Source organism: Oxyura jamaicensis, chromosome 3, assembly GCF_011077185.1.
Source record: "Oxyura jamaicensis isolate SHBP4307 breed ruddy duck chromosome 3, BPBGC_Ojam_1.0, whole genome shotgun sequence".
NCBI classification, from domain to species: domain Eukaryota; kingdom Metazoa; phylum Chordata; class Aves; order Anseriformes; family Anatidae; genus Oxyura; species Oxyura jamaicensis.
Window position 1 is genome coordinate 41,915,907 of NC_048895.1, and position 9,178 is coordinate 41,925,084.

A 9,178-nucleotide genomic window follows, 5' to 3' on the forward strand; every position below is an offset into this window, starting at 1 on the left:
GTTCATTCTGGACAGTGAAAGATGTCTTCTCCTCTTCAGAAGTGCTTCTTGACTGCAGGATCGATATAGGAGGAGAGGAGGGGCTGGCTCTGGATTCCCTCTGCATGGGGTGAGCGGGGCACTGACACCATGCCCCGTGCAGCCAGTCTTGCCCTACCTATGCCCATGGTGTAAAATTGCCTTCAGTACCAAGAAGGTTCACACAGGGAAATCATTGGTGCAGCTATTTTAAGTTGCTGCTCTGGAAATGTACTTCTTACTCCCACCTTTTTGTATTTCTGAGTTGCTCCTTCTGCCTTAAATGTTCTCTCTAACATAAAGTATTGTTTCACGAGAAATAAAACATCTTTCAGAAAGGGAAGCTACGTCTACTTCCCTTCCTCAGGTGTCCTTCTTTGTCACTTGCAGCTGAAGGTCATGGTGGCTGGATTTGTCACTCTGCAGGCAGCAATTTCTGTGTAGGACCTAAGGGAATTTCTCCCCTTTCTGGGAGGCTTTTGGGAAGAGCCTTCCATCCCAATTCTCCTCCCCACCTACCAGCAGACCTCATCTTTGACACGAAGAGGGCCCGCTCCTGGCACTGGTTCCACCACATGGCTCTGCAACACCCCTCCTGCTGCCTCCATGGGAGTGCAGCACTGAGCTGCGGCACGGCATTGCAAAAGCTCCTTGGGGATGAAGACCTCCTCTATTTATAGACCGCTGATGAGGCTGGATGAGTGTTTCCAGAGAGCGTTCTGGAAGGGCTCCCATCTGGCTGTGCCGAAGGCTGACCAAGGGAAACTAGTTTGCTACCTTGCTTCCCAGCTTTACCCTGCAAAGAGTGGTCACTAGACTTCTGCAGTAAAATACTCAGTGCACGAGGCAAGCATTCAGTGTTATGCATTGGCATTTATGAACCTTCAAAGACGTTTTCTTCCTTACGTGCCTCTTCCATATCTGGATCACAAATGCAAAATCAGACCCTCTAACATGAGCCCACATTCACAATTCATTTTTATTCTAGGTCTGTGATTCAGTGCTATCTTAAGATAATATAGAGCAAGAATTTTTAGCTTCATGCTGTGGATTTTTCTTAAAAAGATTGTCTCTTGAGGCCGATATTTTTAAATCAAATATAAGGTTCAATTACAAAGCAAAATGTTGCTCTACAAAGATAGGATTCAGCGTTTCTTTTACTCGTGACATATGAAATGTGGAATATTGCTTAAAATAGGGGAGAAATGGTCACCCTAGCTAAAATTAGGTAAGGAGCAGGCTGGATGTGCAGAGCAGGCATATCCGCAGACACATGAACCTTTGTGTGTATATGAGCTGTCCACGTTTGGCCTCCCACATTGATAAGTTGCTGTTTGTTTAAAAGAAAAAATGAAAATGAAAGCCCTGAACTACTGCCCACAGCACGTGGCTTTTATTGGAGGCTCTGTTTGCACAAGGGAGGAGCTTTGCCTCACACCCAAATTTTGACAATGCTTCCAAATTGGTAAATAGGTGAGGACAGTCGCTATCTATTCTCTGCCTATTCCCTCCAATCGAATCTCCATCTATGTCCCAGAGTGAGGAAACTGTACTCAGAGGAACCTTCTAGGAATCTCTTTTGATGAAAACTCCTAAACGAGGCCCTAGCACTGGACAGAGCCTGAAATTAAAAACTAAGTAAAACAAACATAAAAAAATCAGCTGACCCAACAACAACCAAAAGAAAGAATAATGCCAGGGAGAAAACACAGGCCTAGTAAAACAGTAAGGAAAAAAGTGAAACCTGCCCCCTGCAAAGATAAGCATTATCGTCTTCCATTGCACTGTGGGTGGATGAAGAATGTGCGAATTGCTTGCTGACCTGTTTTTTGCTTCTGCATAAAAATGAAAGGCCATTTCTTCTACTACCAATAAATGCCACCTTATCTCCAGGTCACTAATTAGCTAGCTGGGTGAGCAAGAACAGGTTCAGGGGTAACACTTCTGGCAGTGACAAAACAATGCAGCGTGATAGGAAGGCTCAGACGCAACCCAGCCCTAATTACAGCTCTGTAACACATACTACTGCTCCGAGAGAAAACCAAAGACGTAAATAATTCATATTCAGCTGTGTGTTTGCAGGATCTGTTAAGTTTAATGTTCCGGGACCTGGTATTTAGGTACCACTTTGTATAAGTGCACACAATATCAACGTGATGTTTTACTAGTCACTAACAGCACCATGCCCATTGAGACAGATTAAATGAATAGTGTCAATTTCGATCACGCAGGGGGAAAGCAACAAATTTTCATAGAAATATATGAATTTAAATTCCTACACACCTACTGTACTCTTGTTTTAGTAAATATCTGTTCTTGGTATCAGTTAAGTTGCTCGGGAAGTACTTTAAAACATGTTGAAATTTCCTGCCTTGATATTGGACTTGGAGTATTTGCACAGAGGGTCGTGCTTGTTAGCACAGGAGACAAGGAGATGTAGAAGCACCAACATACTGAGGATCACAAATTTTAATACCGTGCTTATTCAGTTCTAAAATCTTAAGAACTATTTTAATCAGCAGACAGAACCTTTCAACTGCTAAAATCTGAAAGAACCTGTAAAATAACCTGTAAAAGTCCTTGGCATGTTGTTCAGAGAGCCAAAAGCACAAAGCACCTCTCCCCACATCCTCCGATAGACGAATTGGCTGATGCCAGCCATTACCATGTCCTGGTATATCACGATATCCTGCACTTTGGACCTGCTGATTCCCTCCATGCAATTTTAACAGGTCACTTGGAAAGACTTCTCTCTGTTACAGAGTAGAAATGGGTCAAGTTATATAATACGATGTAAATAAGGGTGAAGTTTCATGACATGACTGAGTCAGCTTACTGTTCTGACTTGGGTGGTCCTGCTTTTCCCTCCCTGACTCCTGGCCCTGCTGGTCCACACCCTCTCTTGCACCACATCAAACCACACGGTAAGCCGATCCAACTTGTTAATCCAACAGAAAACTATTCTCTTGAACTGACTCACCAAAGGGCTAGACAAGCGTGGTGCTAAAGTAAGGCAGGGTGAAGGAAGATGCTGCTGGAAGCAGCCTCTTTTGGTGGGCAGCAACTCAACACCATGACTTAAATTTGCCCAAACTAAAGAAAATGTTGCAGGAGGGCACAGGTGGAGCACTGACAGCAAACAGAATGGCAAGGAATAAGTCTGTCTTTAGGAAGGGTGGAAAGCAAGAAAAGGCATCAGAAAGCCCTTGGGATAGGGCGGACAGCGAGGAGGGCAACGTAGGAGAGCAATAGGACATCCTGACAATGCATCAGAGAGGTCCCTTGTCCTGGGACAAGGGGAGACAGACTGCAGGAGAACAAAGGCCTGAGCTGTGCTGAATTCACCTAAATTGGGATGACTCTTTAGGGTTCAGGCTTACAATGCTCATGCACGTGAACACATATATAGGCAGCCCTGGCAAAGGTGAGCTCTTCAGGACAGATGTGCAAGCGTGATAGTTTTAACAGAACATCAACCATTATATCATATTCCCATTGTTCAGGAAAAGGGGGAGAGAGGACACCATTGTTCAGTTAGAAAACAAATAAAAATGAAGTTTACCCCTGTTCTTCTCAAGAAATTGCCTCATCCAAAAAAAGAAAAAAAAATCAAAACCCAAAGTGTATGGAGGAATAACACCTCAATAGTCGGTGTTATCAGTTCAAAAACTCCCTCACTATTGTCTTTTCCTTCCTCTCTTCAATTGCCAAGGCAGGTTTCTCTTCTCACAGCAGCAAGTGTCCTAAGCTTTTTCTTGGAACCTCTCTCGCTAGTACAATTACCTTCACAAGAAAAAGACATTGAGGATATCAAAAATTGAGCTAGCCAGCTGCAGAAAGGGAAAAGAAACTGCATCTCCACCCAGAGATAAAATGTCCAGTCTTTTCATAAAACACAACTTTGTGGCTCCAGGAACAGTTCTTGAGGTCCTCTGTTGTGCTCTGGATAATAGTTTCTAGGCAATCTGGAGAAAAACATGGAGACTGTAATAGTAGGATGTATTGTAACCTGTGAGCTGAGGTTCCCTGGGTCTCCCCAGCTGCACAAGGCAAACTGCCCTTCTTGCCCACACCCCAGGGCGTCCCTGTTCCCTTTTCCAAGTACAAGGCAAGGCACTGGCAGAAGAGAGAACTACGTGCCTGGCAGCTGGAAGAGGAGGAAAGAGAAAATATGATGTGCAATAAATCAGGTACACACAAAATATCCAGGGCAGGCCGCCACACCATCCTAATGCTGCTCTGCATTGTTTCCACCGTGATGATCTTTCAGCATGTCACGATGCTGAACCGCGATGACATGGGGCGAGGAAGCACATATCAGATGCATAGTAAAAAGGTCATGTAATGGCTGTGGCCCTCTGAAACACCGAAGAGACTTTCTTTACCTCTGAGTCCCTCGTTCCGAAGCTAGACGTGTCTGTGTCAAAATAGAGAACAACTTGTGGAACACTTCAGAATGAATATGACCCACATGAATCCTGTTTTCCAAACTGCTTATCGCTGTATCAGAGCATAGATTTCAAATAGCGTTTAAAAAATGTTCTTTAAAAGTAACTTTCTGTCCATAACAGGGCTTTAAGCACCCCGAGGGCCTGCTGGCTAGCTTAAGTTAGAGGCCAAAAATGTACATAATTGTCAATCTTTAGCAAGACAGGGAGTTCTTTTCTAACCAGAGCCAGAAATACTCCCTCTGGAGAAACCTCACAAACAATGTGGAAAAAGCTTTTGAACTTCTCATGGTACAAATTTTAAAATGAGGACAAGACTGGAATAAGTCAGTCTTGAGCTTTTTCTAAGCCCTGCTGCATTGCTGTAGCTTTACAGAAATAGATGTCTCGTAGCAGCATCTTTAGAAGAAAAAAAAAAAGAACATTGTCTTACACTGTAACTCACTACTGTAACTCGCTTTTCCTTAAATATGAATACAATTATTAAAGCAGTCTAACATTTTAATCTGCATAAATCTCTCTTGATCAACCCCAACTGTATTTCTGGTGTAATAAAACAGGCTACATTCCCAGAGAAGCAAACGCATATCATTTCAGACAGATTCAGGGACAGCAAAAACAATTTTAGTTGAAGAGCCTGGAGGAATCCCGCAGTGTTAAACACTGAGCTATTCAAGTTTACACAAAGTAATTGAGAATACTTCTCCTTATAATTTAGCCCAACCCTCATAATCTCAGATTATAATGAAAGCTTTTTTTTCCTTTCAACATTACAACATTATGATATTCAGTGATAAACAACCAAATTATTTCATTAATTTCAGCAAAAAACTTTTAGGGAGACTCTGCAATGGTGTCAACAAGCAAAAGGCAGGGTGCAACGTGGCCCAGAGTACTGGGGATTATTCCCAGGGCTGCGAGCCTGACCCTGTGTTGTCCCAAGGGCCGTGTGCCACCTTACATGGTGCTGAGCAGCGTGCGTATGGTGCAGGACAGTGCAGGAGCACCTGGTACTCTGCTTGTAGGAGACAGTACCTGCAAGAGCAGAGCATCGAGCCCTTGGTGTATCAGAGCGTGGGCCACAGAGCGCCTTGAAGTGTCCCAGCTGTCACAGAAGGAAACCAGGTGTGCTCTTCTGCAGGGATCAGAGCCAGGCAGCACCCTATGTGCTCCGCACCAACACGACTGGATGAACCCTTCCCGGCTCTGCAGAAACGGGGGCAATATTTGAGAGGTGAATAAACCACGCTAACCCTTTGAGTGCCTCGGAAAAAGAGTGTGCATTCAGCAGAGGAGCACCTGCATAGCCTCGTGGATGTACTTTATACAGCATGTCCTGATTAGAAAGGAAGTGAGGTTAACAGAGAATCCAACTGAGACAAACAGTTCTCTGGTTTTATTTGGAAAAGCTGCAAACCTGTTACAGTTCACTTGCTAGTATGAAAGCTAGCTTCAAAAATGCCACTGTCGAGATCAATGAATAATGGCTTACGTGGAATAAGGGCAGCCAGGCTGAAGAACACAGTGGGGTGGTCTGGGGGGGAAAGAACAAATGCTACAGGCCCACCAGTCCTAAATACAAACTGTGACACCGTCATGGCAAAACTATCTGAAAATGGGGTGTATTTAACTTTATTTCTAAGCTGATTTTGTTCTGTGAATTCAACACCTGTAATCTTGCTGTTCTGCATTCCCCTCTTCCCCTGGGCTTCAAAGATTCTCTTTCGTTGCTTGTACAACCTTACCACTGCAGCACTTGAACTATATAAAGCACATGTAAGGATAGATAAATGCGCCTATTATTACTACTTAACGAAAACAGGAAAGTTATTCATTGACCAACCTATTTTTTTAGGCATTTCTAATAAACATATCAGATCTATATCTAAGTGGTGACAAAAAAACAAAACCCTCTGACCTTGCATTAAGTTTATCCCACATCCTCCTCCTCATGACTGGTACAACTTTAGAGACTTTTTATCTGCATTCTCTGCGAATCGATTGTGTCTCATCACCGCCAAGTCACCTTTCTAGCTCTTTTCCAGCATCCACTGGCACACACAAGAAATTAGCTCTCTTGGAAATGCCAAGCTAGGGAGCTAGTGGAGAGCAACTCACAGGAAAGAGGGGAGGCAGTACCCTCCCCCTCCGTTTTGGCAACCATCGTGTTGGTCATTTTGCTTTGTATACTGTATGTTCCTTTCTGTCATGCTTTGCCCTTATGCTGTCTTTTAAGGAACAAGCTCTCTGGCAATGAATAGAGTCTTTATATGCTTGGAAAACATTTCTAGCACGTTGTAGACACAATTGTGATATAAATAGTCATTGTTTTCAGAATTTCCCTACCACCGCTCTTTTCTTCAGTTTTGTCACTGGAGCACAACCTCTATGGAATTGTTTTGTGCCCCTGGTGAAGTGCTATAACCACAAAATACGGCAACTGCTTTGTGTATTTCAAGATGGATTTTGTTGATCTTGTTTTTCTGTTGACTACACTGGGAACACAGTAGTACATCACGACAACCCGACGTAGTTCAGCACATTAGTAACCGTAAAAATTAAGACCAAGACCTTTAATTGCATCCCAAAAGACATGTGGGAAAGAGGGAAAGAACAAAGGAGTTTTGAAGCCAAATTAGCCCATGAATTAATAACTATCATTTGGTTTTAGCCAGGCACCATATTTGTACCCTGGTCCTTTTATTTGTTTCATGGTTGGACTACTGAGTTCTGAGGCTGTGACTTTCATCTCCATTATGTTTGCCAAAGGAGTACACAACAAATGCAAAACGTCTTTAACTCTTCAGTTTCTCCCTGGCATTGTTTGCATTTCTGAAGTTTTTGAAAATAACAGGCTTGACTCTCTTCTCATTTAGCCTGGTTTAACGATGCTCTAAATCCAAAGAATTCAGCTGTATTAATCTCAGCTTAAGGCACGCTAGAGGAATGCCCAGTATTTCTGACATGCCTTATGTTGCTATAGTCAAAGAGCAACTCCCTTGAAGCCTAGATTAAAAATCTGTCAAATCTGTCCCCTTTATGCTCTGGACTTAAAGCGTGTTTTTAAACCACTTCCTTCTGCCTCTACCATTATACTTTCCTTCCCTTAAGAGCCATGAACAAAGAAATTACTAACCTGTGACTGTTTTCAGTTCTTTCAGCTTTTTTTTTTTTTTTTTTAAATCCAGCCTTGGCACTTGCTGATCGCATTCAGGAGATTTCATGGACACGACATGACCTTGTCCTCTCAGTCCCTCCTTTTGCCTTCCTCATAATTCACCCTGTTTTTCCTTCCCTTTTTCTGTGTATGTACCACAGGCATTTGTAGCCTTGGCACACTTTGCTTCTCCTTTGACATCCTTCACGTAGTAAACGCAGTGCCTAAGTCCTACTGATACGTCAGTTAATTTTAAATCTAGTTCTCTATAGACAGATGGTGAGAATGATCAATGGCATAAATGGAGCCATCTTACCAGGCTATATTACAGTCTTAGGCCTCACAACAGCCTGTGAGGAGTGAAAGTGTTGGTATTTCTGTTCTAGAGGTGAAGAAAAACTGAATTGGCCAAAATCACATGAAAGCCTGTGGCAACGTAGAGGTAGAAAGCCCAAGCCCAATCTTGTGTCACCAACCCGAGGGCTAATTCCACCTTTCTACCTCCAAATCCAGATACTGACTCATTTCTTTGTCACTTTTTGAATTTTAGGATGGATTTCTGACCAGAAAGGCGGTGTGTACCAGCTGAGGGCTGCTGCCTCTCACCCACCGGCCCAGCCCTGGCAAACCCATGGAAGGAGCGCTTCTGCTCTGCTCCCCAACTGGCTCTGAGGGGTGGCCACAGCAACCCCAGCTTCCCAAGAGGAATCGTCGTGGGAGCCTACTGCCAGGCTGTGAGGTGCTGGGTAAAACACGGTGTCACCCCGCGCTGGGCAGGAAATTACAGAATACGCTACATTTACTTGATGCCTACTACAAGCTATGGTTGAGCTGGATCGATCAGAGCTTATATGTCATCTCAGAGGTCCTTTCGTGGCTTCTGATAACTGATGTGACTGCATTAAGACCTTCTTTCGTTTAGTGGCTTCTGCACCCTCCACTCTCCCCATGCCCTCTCTAGAGGTTCCTGGCTGTTCTGCCAAACCCATTTCCTTTTTCCCGTCAGGGGCTTTGTCGCGTTCACCGTGGCACCGGCCCTACGCTCCTTGAGGTTTCAGCGGCCGCATCACCCGCTCCTTCTTCCTGCTCTCGGCGTTTCATTAAGCCGCCTGCCCCCGGCCTACTCAAGTCGAACACAAGTCACGTTATTTACCCGGCAGGGACGTTTCGGGGCCTGGAGGAGCGACAAAACCCCACCGTCCCCCGTCCCCTCTGCCCCTCCTCAGGGGGCCGCCGGGCGCACGGCCGAGCCGGGCACCCCTCGGAGTGGCTCGGCTCTGCCTCGACGGCCCTGCCCGGCTCGGCTCGGCCCGGCTCCGCCCGCCTGGTCGCTGCGGCCCCGCCCGCCTGACGCGCCGGCGGCGTTGTGGGGCTGGAAGTGGCGTACGTGCGGAGCGGGCCGCGAGTGTGGCGCCTCCTCCTCGCCCCGACACAGCGGCGGAGGCGCGGCGGGCGGAGGAGGAGGCGGCGGCGGCGGCCGCAGCGGGCAGCGAGCGGCCGGCGGGCAGCGAGCGGCGCCCCCCGCACCGCACCGCACCGCGCCCCCCGCCTGGCC

The 9,178-nt window shown here is 45.6% G+C and overlaps 1 long non-coding RNA gene across 1 annotated transcript; it reads right to left on the bottom strand.

Moving 5' to 3' along the window:
* Positions 1–3,585: 3,585 nt before the first annotated feature.
* Positions 3,586–8,312, bottom strand: LOC118163593. The gene is made up of 3 exons (XR_004749133.1): positions 6,385–8,312; positions 4,215–5,672; positions 3,586–3,983 (listed from the first exon to the last, which is right to left on the bottom strand). It is a non-coding gene; the product is annotated as an uncharacterized LOC118163593 (long non-coding RNA).
* Between the last annotated feature and the right edge of the window lie 866 nt (positions 8,313–9,178).